Raw genomic sequence first — 17,026 nt, forward strand, 5'->3', positions numbered from 1 at the left:
AAGCGCACATTCTTAGTCAACTAGGTATATTCTGTCGACCTTGTTAGGGAAAGAAACATTGTGCGACCAATCAGAGGTCGACATTTGCGTTTCGACAAGGCTTGACAATTTTCAATAGTACAATCGTTCTAACAATCAGATTACAACTTTCTGCATTTGGACGGGTGCTTGGTTGATTTTCCAATCGATTACTGCAAAAATGACGAAAATCGGTTGGAAACTGACTGAGCTTAAAACGGTTGAAAATGGACAATTTTTGTGACGCTGCCGATGTTTTTGGTTTTTGAAATTGGATCCCTGTAATGAAACTGGTCCCCTGTATATGTTGCCGAAAGACGTAATTCTACGTCAAAATGTAATATTATATCCTACACGCAAAAGTTGGATGGTGCGAAACCAGTACATAATTGTGCGTTCTTAGCGCAATTGTTGATGTAATTCGGAACCAGTACAATGATTGCGTGTTGGGCATAACGCAATTAATGCTCTAGCGTTTCTTAAATGTATTTGGCAGCTCCAAACAACTACACCCAAACAGTTTCAACTGGTATCAAGCAGCATTGCAAAGCGAGCGAGAAGCAAAACCTTTCTCCTCCTTTCTGCTTGAGGACGAGACATATGCTACGCTTTTCAAGTCTTTTGCACACACGCTTTCGAGATACGTTTTCTTCTTCATGCATTCCTCTGAATAGCAGCAAGAACGCACCGACAGTATGAGTGAGAGACTAACAACACTGGTATCAAGTATGTACAGCACGGATGTCTCGCTCATTTCGTGAAGCAACGAGATATCGCCTTTCGCGTCGCATAGTCTTGTCGCACATACATGGAAATTCTACAAGCGAGAGAGAAATTTCGCTCGTCGCTTGAGAAAAAAGCGCGTGCAGTCACTAATACACTCGACGTGAGAAATAAAGTGTCGGTGTATGATACATATTCTGATTTCATTTTATGTCAATGTATTCGCAGTACAACTGTTGCGTTATGCGTTTCACACATTTATTGTGCGATTTCTGTGCAACATTTGTGCGAATCGGGATGACACAATGATTGTACAAGACTTCAACTTTTGCGTGTACACAAGGAAAAGAAATCCTGAACATTCCAGTTGCACTCTTGGCCATCAAGTTGTAGAAAGGTGTTATCAAATTAGAGATTTAGGAGTAATTATGGATTCTAAGATAACATTCATTGATCACTACAATACGATCATCAATAGAGCCAACAGTATGCTAAGTTTTATAAAAAGGTTCAGTTATCATTTCGTAGACCCGTACACAATGAAAAAACTCTCTTTGTTACATATGTTAGATCTATTTTAGAATACTGTAGTATTGTTTGGTCGCCTTATCAAGACGTCCATTCCAATAGAATCGAATCCGTAAGAAAACTAGGTTGGAATTCATTTCCTCTCCCTTGTTGTGAATCGCGTTGCATGCTTATTAATATAGAAACGCTTGAAAAAAGAAGAGAAATTGCTTCGGTAACTTTTGTCAACGATTTAGTTTCACAACGCATAAGTTCGGAAAATTTGCTAGGAAAACTCAACTTTTATGCTCCTACACGCTCATTAAGAACGCGAAAAATTTTTGTATTAAATTCTTATAGAACAGAATATGCCATGGCCGGGCCTGTTAATAGTATGATTTTTTTAATAAATATTGTGAAGTAATTGATTTAACGATGTCACGAAATGCTCTTAGAAAAAAATTGAACACTAGAATTACATAACTATATTTGTGATGTTAGCAATAGTTTTTAAGTTGTAGTATACTATGATTGACGTGAATAAATAAATATACCTATATACCGTAAACTGGGGTGACTTTGATCACTTTTTTGAATATATCTTGAATATTTCAAGAATATACTGCAATACAACAGCGGTTCTTAACCTTTTTTTGTCCGCGTACCCCTTGGTAATATTTCAATTGTACCCCCTGGCTTCTTTGTCCTCGTCCTTAATTTGTCCTCAATTGTACCCCCGGGCTTCTAATGCCCTTGCAGCGTGGAAGAAAGTAGTGGTAGATCACGTTGTGGTAGTCTATAGGACTATAGTTTGTAGAGCATAGTTAGTTCTTGCAAGTCGGGTAGTTAAAAACGTGTGTGAACGGAGATAGCGTCGTTTAGCGTTTAAATCAAGAAGGCCGAGTAGTAAAGGACAGTCGATGATTCCCTGAAGAAGGTCTCCAATGAAACACGCCTTAGCCAAAATCCTCCTTGCTTCCAGTAGCTCTAAGTCGATGCGCTTACAACGGCTTTCATAGCTTGGTAGGTTACGCGAGTCATGCCACGGAAACTGTCTCAAGGTAAAGCGAACAAATTTGCGTTGTACGGCTCCAATCCTCGCAATTCTGTCTTTGTAGAAAGGACACCATACAACAGTACCTTGTAAGCTGTACTCGTGAAGATACATGGCATGTTTCCGACCGAAGGAGATAGCTGAGCACTTAGAAACATTTAGTGACATCCTGTTAATTCGGCACCAACTATCGAAGGCTTCCAAATCATGTTGCAGCATCTGGGCGTCTTGAATATTTTTTATTGTGTTGTATAGTTTCAAATAGTCAGCGTAAAATAATTTCATACATTTGAAAAGCAAATTTACATCGTTCATAAACAGTAGGAAAAGGAATGGTCCGAGGTGACTTGCCTTGAGGAACGCCGGATGTAACACAGAAGGGGGACGAGATAAAATCACCGAGTTTTGCAGACATAGTTCTGCCGGTCAAGTAGGACCAAAGCTAAATTAGGAGGTTGTCATTAATTCCTATTTTGTCGTATTTTGCCAAAGTACTTTCGTGTTGTCGAATGCAGCAGAGAGGTCGGTATAAATAGCGTCTACTTGATGACCGCGTTCAATTTCTCGAGTAATAAACGATGTGAAAGTAATCAGATTTGTCGTCGTCGAGCGCTTCGGCATAAACCCATGCTGGTTCAGAGAAATGATGGGCGAAAAATCATGAGTTAATTTTCCAAGAATAACTATTTCAAAAAGCTTTGGGACAGAACTTAGCAATGCAATTCCACGATAGTGAGTAACAGTCCGCTTGCATCCCTTCTTGTGAATGGGGAAGATAAATAAATTCTTCAAGCATTCGGGGAAAACGCCCGACGTTAAGGATAGGTTGAAAACCATGGCCAAAGGTGCAACAAGAAAATTCAAGCGTCGTTTGAGTATGAACGAGAGAATACTATCAGGGCTAGATCCTATTGATGTTTTCAATTGATTCCCGGCTTCAATCACCAGGCCGAATAATAAGAGCCGAATAATCGCATAGTCTGAATTTTACTCGTGGCATTTGCGATATCCTGAGCATTTAGATTTTCCTCAGAGAACACACTGCAGAATTGGGTGCGAAACAAGTCGGCAATACCTTCGACAGTGTTCACTTCAATGGTCCCATTAGTCATGTTAGACGGCAAACCAGATTCTTGGCGTTGTTTGTTTACATAGCTCCAGAACTTTTTGGGATTCTGCAGATCACACTGGTAGTTTTTATATAAAGTGGCATTGAGGCGCTTGAAAGCGGCGTTGGCGCGTAAGTATTCATCTTTCGCAGCATCGGTTCGATGTTTACTGAATTTCCTCAGGGCCGCTCCTCATATTCTCTTCAAGTGATTTAAAACTGAATTGGACCAGATTGGATTAGCTGGTTTACGGTGGCGTTTTTCCTTTCTCCTAGAAAGGTATAGCAATCACTTGCAAAACCGAAAGTATAAAAGTGCTCCAAAGGGCCGAATTGCATATATCACTCGACTCAGCTCGACGAGTTGGTGTTTTTCTGGTTGCCCATTCTGCGTCTCTTACCAGGTCTCAAGATACTGCAGTCGTCAATATCAGCCGCTGAAGTACCAGTGCACAATGGTCCAGAAACCAAATTTAGGGGAAAATTTGGGTCTAGAGCTCTAAAAAGTTAAAATTGACCACAGTAGGGTCACTTGAGACCCACGTGTCCAATCATTTGCCAACCGCCAGGATCGATAAGCCTCTCAAATTTATGTCCTTTAAAATGCCCTGTATATAAACTTTGAAGACACCCCTACTGATTCTACACTAAAGATAAATCCCCTACTTCTCTAAAAGTGATGTACAAGGTTAAGCACAAGTTGGGATCAAAGGTTATATTGCACAACGCAATATCCGATAAGAGAAATTCGAAGCAGTGGCACAAACCAAGCGATTTGGCCACTAACCAGGAAGTGTACCAAAAAAAGCGTTTGCTGAAAATACTGATTCCTTCATATAAGTAAACATCACTCGGATGGAGAATACGTGTTTTGGTCAGACAAGGCATCAGCGCAGTACGCCAAGACAACGCTAATGTTTTGGAAAGGCAGAATATACCCTATGTGCCAAAAGCCAGAGTGTCACCCTGTCAATTTTTTTTTCGGTTCATAAACCCATTCCCGGCGGAGAGAACTCAGATGTTACCTCGAAAAAACTTCGAGCCTCGACCTTCAAACTCGTATTACTCAGTAACTATATGCACAATTGATACAAACTGTATAGTTGCGTCGCTCAAAACTGCAAGTATGGTAAGGAACGGCTTAAGCAATGACGCCTATTTTAATCAGTCGAACCAGCGAGCGAGACAGAGAAGGAGAGGAAACGAATCGCTCTACAACCTCGTCAAGCAGCAGAACATCTCTCGGCCGGCAACGTCGACACTATACTTGCTGGATAGCATGGTGGTTACAGTATGCGAAACCGCAAATAAAACGCTTCTTCCGCTGGAAATCTAACTTGGCTTACGGTGATTTTTACCGCAAATACCAGCGGCGACATGAAGAGCTACGGAGAGCGTATGAGAGATACTACCAAGATCCAAGTTTGTTGACAACCATCAACCGACTAAAAGGCGAATTGCTAAGCCAGCAACGTCTGTTCACGCAGATGTTCGTGCGTAGCAACGAAACATACGTAGCCGGTGAGCCACTCTCCACATTTCAATTGGGCGAACGGAGAAGGAAGCGAACACTTATCACACGACTGCAAAACGAGAGAGGTGAAACTATTGATCAAGCCCAGTATATCGAGCAACAACTGCTACAATACTAGTCACAGCTCTATGCAGCAGAAGGCACGGGAACGGAACCGGACGACGATTTTGTATGCAGAAGAGTTATACCAGAGAATGACGACGGCAACAATGCATGCATTAGAGAGATTACTACATCGGAAATTTTTTCGGCTATTAAAACGAGCGCACCGAGGAAATCCCCGGGCAACGATGGTTTGTCGAGAGAGTTCTACATGAGCACCTTCAATGTCATCCACAGGGAACTGAATCTGATCATCAACGAAGCGCTTGAGTCAAACTTCCCAGCCGAGTTTGTAGACGCAGTCATAGTATTGGTGAAAAAGAAGAGAAGTGGAAATACCGTACGTTCGTACAGACCGATCTCGCTGCTTAACTTCGACTACAAATTGTTATGCCGTATACTCAGAGAAAGGCTGATGGGGATCATACAGACGCACAAAATTCTGGGCAAAGTGCAAAAATGCTCCAACTCGGAGCATAAAATCTACGAAGCCACGCTCTCGATCAAAGATCGTATTGCTCAAATGATAGCACGGAAACAGAGAGGTAAGCTAATATCATTTGACCTAGACCACGCGTTCGATCGGGTCAACCGAAGATTCCTCTACGGTAACATGTGCGCCCTCGGTTTCAATCCGAGGATAGTGACACTACTCGCTCGTTTTGCAGAACTTTCGTCTGCTCGGCTGCTTATCAACAGTTACGTCGGCCCCGATTGCAATACAACGATCAGTCGCACAGGGGAACCCGTTGAGTTCACTGCAATTTGCAAATTATCTTCTGCCGCTATTAAACCAGCTGGAGCGAGTCTGTGAGGGCGACCTCATCACGGCTTACGCGGACGATATCAGCATGATTGCTTCGTCTGTCGAGAAAATAGAATGTGCCTACGAACTTTTTGGTCGTTTTTCCGTCGTCTCAGGAGCGAGATTAAACATGGAAAAAACTACATCCATTAACATTGGCGATACTACTGGGGAATTAATTAACTTACAATGGCTACAGACAGAAGAGACGATTAAGATCCTGGAGGTGATTTATGCTAATGGAATACGGACGATGATCAAACTAAACTGGGACACACTCGTAGGGAAATTCAGTAGAATGTTATTTCTACACACTACAAGGTCGCTAACTTTGTTGCAAAAGGTGGCATTTCTAAACACCTTCGCAACGACCAAGATTTGGTATATAGCATCGATTTTACCACCGACGAATATGCATACGGCAAAAATAACCTCGACGATGGGAATTTTCCTCTGGCGAGGTATTCCCGCGCGGGTTCCAATGGCACAACTAGCACGCGACCGCAATGAAGGAGGGCTCAAACTACATCTGCCAGCTTGGAAATGCAAAGCGTTACTGGTTAACCGACACATCCGCGACATTGACAACATGCCGTTTTATCAATCTTTTCTCGAAGGCATTCCGCCTCCACGGTTGCCAGCGAACTGCCCGTGCCTTAAGCAAATACGGCAGCATGTCACTCAATTACCATCGCAAATTCTACAAAACATGTCCGCTGACAACATATACCGTCACTTTATAAGCAGTATCGAGAAACCGAAAGTGGAACGCGAGGACCCAGCAACTGATTGGCGCCGAGTTTGGTCCAACATCTTGCGGAATCGGAACCTATCGTCTCAAGAAAAGTCTACACTGTTCTTGTTTGTTAACGGAAAAACAGAACACCGACGATTGATGTATACCATACACCGCGCAGATGAAGAACAGTGTCTTCATTGCAACATATCGATCGAAACTTTAAAACACAAGCTAGCGGAATGTCCGCGTGTGACCAACGCATGGAGAACACTACAACAGCTGATCGCAAGGTGCCTACCTGGTCGGAGAAAAGCAAGCTATATGGACATAGAAAAACCAACAATGACGAGAATACCTAGAATAGTGAGAACCAAAATTTTGAAGCTTATCACGAATTACATAGAATATATTGTAAATAGTAATAATGGGATAGACGCAAATGACCTAAAGTGTACACTTGAACTGTATTTGTAAATAACAAGTTTAAATAAACATAACTTTATTACAAAAAAAAAAGAATAATGGAAACGAAAACTTGAGTTGTCTGGCTGTCTTACGAATATAAGAAATTCCGTTAATCACAAAGAAACAAACAGCATTAGAAACAACCTATATTGCAGACATTCAGGAGCCACTTCGGGTGCTGAAAAAAACGCCTGCAAAACAGATGCAAACTGCTTAAAATAGGTTCAGGGTGATTGGAATAGTGTCTCTCGATTGGTACATTTACCAATTAATTTGATTTGATTGAATTGATTATTGTTAAAGGTTGCTAACTTTGTTTCACAATCTGAAAACAAGTTAGGACAGAGAAAAAGATAGAGAACAGATTGATATGAGCCGTTGCGGAACAGAGTGGTCTGAAGACAATTTTTTCGACAATGAGTTTTTTGCATGAACCGCATCTACTCAAGAAGCTGAAGTTGGGAGATTAAAAAATTTCGGATATATATATATATATATATATATATATATATATATATATATATATATATATATATATATATATATATATATATATATATATATATATATATATATATATATATATATATATATATATATATATATATATATATATATATATATATATATATATATATATATATATATATATATATATATATATATATATATATATATATATATATAAATATATATAAATTCAATTTATTTATCCATCATACATTTGTGACAGTATTTCGTATGATGTCGACTGCGCAATTATATAAACTGTCTTCTGCTTTGCAAAATTTGTCTATTGGTACGAGAAGAAAAGTTGTTAAGGGGGGACCCTACCCTGGAAGATCGAAAAATAATGAATTTTCGTGATTTTTTTCGGATGTTTAGAGTAAAGTAAAGTGCTCGGGTATTTTGGCTATTGATTAAGTTATATCTGAAATTTTATTTTGCATGTCGTGAGTGCAAATAAAATGAGTATTACACTATTGGCAGCTGGGAACGTGAATGCTCTCTCTAAATCAATACCTAACTTGTGGTATGTTTTTCACAGTATCTACTGAAAATTCCAAAAATTTCCAAAATGGCTGCTATTTAATTTAATTGTAATTGTAATTTTCACTACTAAAACTAGTGCGTTGAAAATGAAAGCGATTTTTTATGTGCTAGAAGAGGTTTCAGAAGATTGCGGAATGCCAAAGATATAAAGATTTCGACAACACCCGCTGCAAAGCTTTGTGCGATTTTTTGGTGTGTTTTTAGAGTACATTTTTTCAGTAAAAAAAATTGGTCTATAAAAAATATGCTACGTCGATTTCAACCAAAACCCTCCTTCCCCCTCCCCTCCCCCTTTGTCGCAGCTTGTCACAAAACGATCATCCTCCCCCCTCCCCTCATGAATGCTATGTCATTTATGTGAGTAGCATCGTATAGCTAGTTCCGCAATTGTCCTGTATGCCTGTACGCGATTGTCCTGTACGCAGACTTGGTAGTTGGCTGCCAAGTCTGCGTATAATAAACATAAGGTCAAGTCCCGAATCGGAATGTACTACCAACCTTTGCATTGCTTTTGTTGACACTTGCAAAAACTTGCATTTTCAATTGTTTTGAAGTCAAGCATCAATTTGATGCATACTTATCTTTTCAGGGTAAAGTAACTGAAAGTTAAGTTTCTTTGGTAATTAAGGATTTGAATACATATTACAAAAATTAATAATATCTAGCGAATTACAGTGATCAGTTTATCCTCAGGATGCCCCCAAAAGTACTCTAAGAATAAGTCAGGGCTCAACGCATCAATTTCGATCCTTTAATTCAAAATATTGGAAGAGTTAAAACTATGATTTTATACAGGGGATGGCAGCCCTATCAGGGCTCGAAGCGGTTAGGCAATGCAATAGTAGTGACTTTAGTGACTAAAATATCAAAAATAGTGACCAAATAGTGACTTTATAGTAATTGAAAAGTGACCAAATAGTGACTTCGAAGCCATCAAACAGTTTTGTATTTTATGCTAGTTGTTACGTTTTTTTGTAAAAAAGCCAGTGGTTAGACGGGATTTTTTTTTCTCCACGGTTTGTTGTACTTTATCAGCAGCACGTTTTTGTGTAGATTGTTGCTCCCGAACGGTTGACACACCTTCTAACATCGCCTGAGCAAGCTCGACCTCCGTCATATCATGGTTTTCAATGGCTTTTTTAAGACGAGCATTAGCTTCCGAGAATAATCTGAATTATATGAAAATACATTAGTATTATAAGTAAAAATAATTTTCACGCTTCTCGAAACCTACTTATCCGCAGCTCGCCTTTTCTCGTCCTCCTTTTTGCGTAGAATCCTTAGTTCTTCCTCCTGTCTTCCAATTGTCATTTTCAGATTTTTTGTTTCCTGCTTTTTCTCTTCCATTTCTACTGAACTCGCCAGCTCTTTTATTCTCTTTTCATTGTCTTTTTTCTCGCTAATTTTCTACTCTTCTTGATATTGCTTGTAACTTCCATGCGCTTTATTGGCCATCACAATCAATTTCCTGGGAATAGGGACAAGGTGGGCCTGGTTTTTATAAGATTTTAAAGCACCTTTCACTATCATCATTGCATCTAATGTTTTCTCACACATTGAGGTTCGAGCGTCGGTAAGGATCCTTGCTGACGCCGAGAATCCTCGTTCGACATCAGCATTCCCATGTGATACCGTTAAGACCGCCTTAACAACTGTTGACACCAAAGGATTGCTTCCAGTAACTATCAATCCTCATGTTCTCACTGTCTCGCATATCTGTCTCGCATTTGAGCAGATTCCAATCATCCATCAGCAAATCAGTTTTAATATCCAACGAAAGTGATTTCGCAGTTTGTACAATATCATTAGAACTATGACTGGCTTTGCGACTCGATGGATTAATGCATCGGCAGTGTTTTATGAAGGCATTTCGTACTGCTGATTTATTTAACACATGTTTACAAGCAGTGACATAATGCTTTCTGGCATTTTGCAAAAAGCTCAGTTTATCAACTTCTTTCAAATTTTCGTAGCTCAACCGATATTTCATCGCCGATAGCAATATTATCGATGGGTAGTAAATTCTCAACATTATCAAATATGTCCTTTGGTAGTATTGCATCAATAGACCACACATCCTCTTTGCATACCCTGCTTACTATAGTACGAATTAACCTTTCGAGCTCTGAATACATCAAGTGAACAAGTGGTTCTTCTTTCTGGAAGAAACCTAAAAAAAACAATCCGACATTAAACTCATCCCTTACACTTTTTAATATGTAATTCATTCAAAAAAGCAAAGAAAATATTACCATCACTGCGGGTAATTCCGCGCAGCACAAGTTTCCGCTCACTCATCCTAAAAATGTATTTTTAACAGTAAATTTCTCTAGAACACTGCTAATTTGTGTGCTATAGCATGTGCTATGATAGTACAAAAATTAGATAATATCTAATTATGTTTTAGTGAGATTTACTGTTGAAATAGTTTTTTGAGAAAAATTGCGCAGAAAATTGTGCTGCGCGGAACCCTTAGGTCGATGACATAGTATGCGCGTAAAGCATCGCGATACGATTCTCCGGATTCTCCTTATTGCAGGGTAATATACAGCCCTAAATAGAGTTGTACATCAAACCACAGCAAGGCGAATCGCATCGATGCTTTACGGCTTACTATGTCATCGACCTTAGACTACAAGAAAATAGCGTCGCTCGCGCTCGACTCTATTGACTCTAGCAATCTCTCCCATCCGGTTGAACCCGAGCTACAACACCGGTATAACGAGCCAGTTGCTATTGCCCTGTTCCTGAACAGATGGTTGCAACATAGTTTTTCAAATGAAAGAAGGTATCAAATACCGAGAATGGAATTTTATCTGAGAAGTAATGTAGATGCAGGTAATTTTGAATTTGTTTTAAAATTTAATTCTTTCAATTGAATTCATAATCAGGGGTAAAGTACTAACCTGTAAATCTGGTGAAGATATTAGCACTCGAAATTACGAACAGCACTTCCGCTTTCATTCCTGGTTTTTTCAAAAATTTGACGATTCTTGCATATGCTGAAGTTTTCGTCAACGGTGTTCGATTCTTCGGAACAAAAACTGTAAAGTAATCAACCATCGCTGGCCACTGTTGAAGAATCCTCTCAGCCGCTTGATCTAACGTCAACCACCGTGACGTAACGTGTTTGTGAAACGGTTAGTTGGTAATCCTAACTTTCGCTGGATTTTCTCGAAATCCTCCAACCTAGAGGGCCAGCCCTTGAAAAAGTAATACACTGCTATGATCAGCTCTGATGCTGCTTCTCCTAACATCGCAAGACCTTTAAGGAATCCGTTATGTAAGGTGTGTATATTGCAGGATCCAATATTAAGCAAAGGCTTATTATGATCCGCAAAAAGCTGGTCATTCATAAGCCGCTGAACTTTGTTGTTAACGTTGGGACCATCACTTCCTGCCAAATATTAACAAATTGTTTCAGCAAGTTAATTTTGTTTTATTAAACTTGGTAATTTGGATTTGTTCTATATGAAAAACAACAGAGGAAAACCACTCTGTGGATAGAAATCCCCTTATTGAAGTAAAAACAACAATATCGTATGTTAAGTAGGAGGGCAACCTGTGCGATATTTCTATTCCTATAATTTATTTGGATGTTTCTCATGCTTTGGGAACAACAATAAACTGTTCAAGAAAATTTCCAAGCCGAAAAGACCTTTGGCCAGATCGGGAATCGAACCCAATATCACGCCGTGAAGCAAAAACAAGCATGTAAGATTATTTTATTGTAAATGATAATGAAATATTAGGGATTCTCATGTCAAGCTTGTATACAAATACCCAGCTGTAAACTGTGTATTGTTCGTCAATGGAGTTGAGGCTGGGTTTTTGTATACGAGCTCGATATGAATACCCAAAAGTTATGTAATCTTTATTGGTAATTTGTTGATCGAGTATGAGGCATTTTTTCATAATTCTCTTTACTCACCTAGCATGAGGAGATTCTTCCGCGGCAATGCAGCATTTTGTAAAGCATCATTTAGTTTTTGAAGAATATCTTCGGCTTTAGCAGAGCCGATGTAAAAAGTTTGAAGATGCGTTGAAACCACTTGCGATTTTGATTTGGACCGGTAGCGAATAGCCGTTTGTAGTTCTTTTTTTCCAGCAGCATTGGTGGTCTCATCGTAACACAACGTATACAGAGAACTGCGTGCATCATTCAGTGCAAGATCTCGAAAAAAAGGCGCTAAAGCATAAGTCACTAAATAACGAGCTTTAGTACTACTCAACGAAAAGCCATCAGGTACCGAACCTCCAAACATAACGCAGAATGTATCACGAATACCGTCACAAGATGTTGCCGGAAAATCTGATGCAATGCACTTCAACACCTATGTTAGTTCAGCCTTAGTTGCTGTATCTCGTACGCTTAGGAGCTGCATTTGCCTAATCGATGCACCAGATGATGATGGCTGCTCATTGTTGAGCGATTCTGACTTTTTCTTCGCATCTTTACATAGCCGTAGTTGACTCGATCCACCAAGAAGCCTCCATCCTTCCCTGTGTTTCGTAGTGCTCGCATGTTGCTCCAAAGCTTGAAAACCTTTGGTTATCGTGAAAGATTTATTACATATCGTGCAGAACGCTTCTGTTTCGTTGTGTTTTTTGGCCCACTCAGAAATAACAGAATCTTTAGGATCGACTTTTTTTAACCATTCCATGCGAAAAGTGCATTTCCCCATAGCAGCAGCACTATTGCAGATGAACTGTACAAGGTACGGAACTCACACTCAAACTATGGACAAAACACAATTAAACACGGAACCGGCTCACGAGGACAACCTTTATAAAAAGGAAAAACGATTTGCTATGGTCCCAAGTAATGTAAGTTGCGACGACTTTCGGAAAATGGCTATGCACCTTAAAAAAATATACATTACTAAACATAACCTAAATCAAAAGGTAACCGCTTACCGTAAACAAAACCACTTGCCAAAAACCGAGCAAGAAATCGATTGACGTCGAAAGGAAATTTTTAATCGAAGCTTACAATAATCCGAAACTGGTGTTGGTGATTTTGTTTGTAACCAACGTTCTAAAACATGGGAGCTGAACCAGCAGAAAAAACACGAGGCAGCAGCAGTGAAACGGACGTTGATGGACGTTGTAAAACACGTTACCGGCAATCGTGATGCTCACACTAACACGGATCTGTTAACTACACAGCTGGGATATATATCACTTAACGGAGCTTTTTTTTCTAAACAAACAAACTTCTTTTTTAAAAAACAGAAATGTTCAGTAGTAAAACACGCGAACTTGCAAATTAATCTGTATCAATAAAACGACGGAAGAACTCTACTGGAAACACGAAAATACGAACAGAGATGCCAGATGTTTTTAAAGAGAGTCTGAAACTGCGCGAAAAACTAAAAACTGCTTGAAATCTGAAATAAATCTAGCCGTAACTTGAAAAAATTGTGCGCGCATCTGCGAAAGTTTGCACGGTCCGTTCCGTTGACGGTGGCAGATGGTACGTGTAAATTAGGCTTGATTCTTCTCTCACGCTTTCGATTCGTGTCAACATTAACACGCTCAATTTAAATTACTGGCTCTGACAAAAAATGTTGAGAAATTAAAATGTTGCAAACTGTTTCATTTGCGCTAAGAGCTGTGCTGCCGCTCATGGCAAGTCCGTCCCATTTGCGTTTTCGTGCTGATGAGAAAACAGCAATTAAAAATCGCAACGCTTTGGGAGCAATATTGCCCTCTTATGCTGTTTTAAACAAGTCCATCAACAGAAATTCTTACTGCAATGTCAATTAAATACTTTAGCGTTATAACCCGTTCATAAACACCAAAATTTGATTGAATTATGTTGCAAACCATAAACTGGGACCCATATGCGATTACTTTTTTGATGCCTAGCCAGAATGATAGCAAACCAGTCCCATAGCCACCTACGACTGGTGATGAAAAGCAAACTACTGCAAAGCGATTCCGGTGCGGTGATAGCTTGCACTTGAAACAAATCAGCTACTGGACGATCACCTTCTCGCGTGCTTCCACAGAATCATTAAACGATTTTGTAGTGAGAAATGTATAACAATGTGGTTGTATAACTTGTCCACTTGTTTCTTCATCTAACTCTATGATTAAATTTTAAATCAGTTCAGGTGAAGGAACTTGTTCTAAAATTTTTCGAAAGCGGTCAATGTATGACGGCGGCGGACAGCTTTCACGCATTAGGCAGGGAAACCAATATAACATAGACCCTTCTATGTACAACAATATCGCACGCTTAGCCTTGGGGCTAATAGCGGTCTCGATCAACTAGATTGGTTGAGAGATTTCGTTATCGATATTGTTTTTTGGCACATTTTGCATGTGTAGGATAAGTACAACGATACATCGTGCCCCAGTGCTGAGTCGAGAAAATTTCCAGCTCGAAAAATCCTCGACTCGATCGGGAATCGAACCCGATATCACAACCGTGTGGGAGAGCTAGAGCAAAGCCTTGGTGCTACATTCCGATTCTGAACATGACCTTCTGTTTATACTATACACAGACTTCGCAGCCAACCGTTAAGTGTACAGGACAATTGCGGGGCTAGCGCTACGATCCTACTGACACTAACAGTCTCTCCCGAGACAAGACTCGAACCTACGACGACTGGCTTGTTAGGCCAGCATCGTACCTCGAGACCAGCTGGGGAGGCTACCCTTCTATGTATTACTCATTAAAATTTTTACTACGTTGTGAAAAAGCTAAGAAGCGTGCAGAGGTATTCGTATTGAAGTATACTGTTGACACGTTCTTTAAAAAAATAAACCAGCGTTTCTCAATTGTCATCCACGGCCCAACATGGATAAAATACGAGGGTAGTATTATTTAATATTGATTGGATGCTCTAATTAACAGTACAGTGGGACACCTAACGGCGATGGCAGGAATGCTGTTCATTCAAAAAAAAAAAAAATAGATAAAAGAAACAACTGGTGGAATTTTTTGCTTGAAGAAAACACAAGATCCACACGGTCATAAATAAGCGCACGATCATGAAAAGGAGACTGAAAGCAATCTTCCAGTTATAAACGTCGAGAGTCTTCCAGTAAAAACTTAGCATTGATAAATTTTTGTAGTTTTTCTTTGTATAATTCTAAAAATACAAAGACCTTGCTAATCAACTGCCAAACAATAAGGTTTTAATTTTTATCCCATCCTCAAATACACAAATATGTAATTAGCTTTGTTCTCTCGTGATTACCTGTAACAAGATATCGGCACAACAACTAACGATTCCAACAGATTCTAGAAATCAGGTTTCTCTTATAGGAAACGAAATGTTCTATTTTTCCAGTTTTAAATGCGAAACTATAGTAAAATTCGATCGAACCGCCTATTGAATTTTACTTGGTCAACTGGTACATCAAATACTAACCCTGAAGACCATGAACTATGTTAAACATAACATGCTTCATAATTATTTTTTAATGTGGGACTGATGATTCTGATGATTTGTTCTATGGGACCGACTTGCGATCATTTTTGCTATGGGACAAACCGACTTGCTATTTTTTTCATAGTTCCTCAGAACAAAGTATTCTGTTCAAATTATCTGTTCTATCGACAGTAGATGTAAAAAGGTGATGATTCCACCAATAAAGTCAAAATTGATGAAAATGCAATTGGGACGGACTTGCCATGAGGGGCAGTGTGCTTGTCAAATATTTTTGAAAAAGTGACTTTAGTGACTGTTTTTTCAGGAAACAGTGACTTTAGTGACCTTTTGATGAAAAAAGTGACTTTTAAGTGACTGGCGTGAAAATAGTGACCAAGTCACTAAAAAGTGACCCACTTCGAGCCCTGCCCTATCTAAACTCTACACGTTTGACAGTAGGCAACATATCGGGGCTTTATTTAAAAAAAGAAGCCCCGAGGCAGGCGCCCAGCAAAAGTTCCATATATTTTTCACTTCAGTCGGGAAAACTCTTCACTCATTCAACATAGAAAGAGATACCATGTTGCCATACCCCTGATTTTATATCAATCTAAAAGAAAAATAATTATTTCTACCTACCGTCTGTCTTGAACTTTTTGCAAACTGCATCAATAGGATTTTTTTTTTCTTTAAGGGGGGGTTGTTAGTAGTTTAAGTATTAAAAAAATATTAGAAAATAATGAGTATGTGTGTCCAATCACAAATGGTGACTTCTCAACACTGTTAGAAAAATTGTAATTTTAATTGTTAAGATTTGTTTGCTTTCGCAATTAGGACTTATAATTCGTACACTCAGAATATTTTTCACGTTATTGTTACGTGAAATTTCTTGTACTTATGAGTCATTCCATATCAAGTGTCCGAGGAAATGCATCGACGATCTACGATTTCGATCAAAATTTGTGAGTCGACGTATTTCGAGCCGGAATTTATAAGCACAAAGTGTTGTACCGATTGGTGGACCCCTCGGCCAATAGGACAGCCCCCAATTTTTGCGAATTTAGCAAAACACCTTTTTCATTTTGTGAATATCTCGGGACCCTGAAGAGCTACAGGTGATCTTGACATATCATTTTAAAGGGTTTTAGATGTAGAATCGAACTACGTGATCAATTTTTTTCTGCAGTGTTGCCAACATTGCATTTTTTTCGATTCAAAACTTAATTTGCGATTTCCTCAAAATACTCCCCCTTCGGTTTTGATTTTGACCACGCCAATGTGTTTAGCAGACAATTTTACATAGGAATCACTTATCAGCAAAAAAACTAAATGTAGCGTTCCAGAGATACAGCATTTTCAAAATTGCAAGATTTTGGATTTTGTCTACGCATAAAAGCACTTCTACATAAATTGCTGCAATTTTGATGGTATCCTAGCAGGCATTTGTGTAATCGAAGAGATGTACCTTAGAGGAGCATCCGTTAATGATGTAACGCAAAAAATCCCGCTCTAGAATCATTTTCACGAAAGGTT

General features: G+C 39.2%; 1 protein-coding gene across 1 annotated transcript in view; it reads left to right on the top strand.

Annotated features, from left to right (window-relative positions):
- LOC129731589 (dromyosuppressin) overlaps positions 1–17,026 on the top strand; it is a 148,836-nt gene that overhangs the window by 122,380 nt on the left and 9,430 nt on the right. The gene's annotated exons all lie outside the window — the stretch shown is intronic.

Source organism: Wyeomyia smithii, chromosome 3 (assembly GCF_029784165.1).
Source record: "Wyeomyia smithii strain HCP4-BCI-WySm-NY-G18 chromosome 3, ASM2978416v1, whole genome shotgun sequence".
In the NCBI taxonomy this organism is placed as follows: Eukaryota; Metazoa; Arthropoda; class Insecta; order Diptera; family Culicidae; genus Wyeomyia; species Wyeomyia smithii.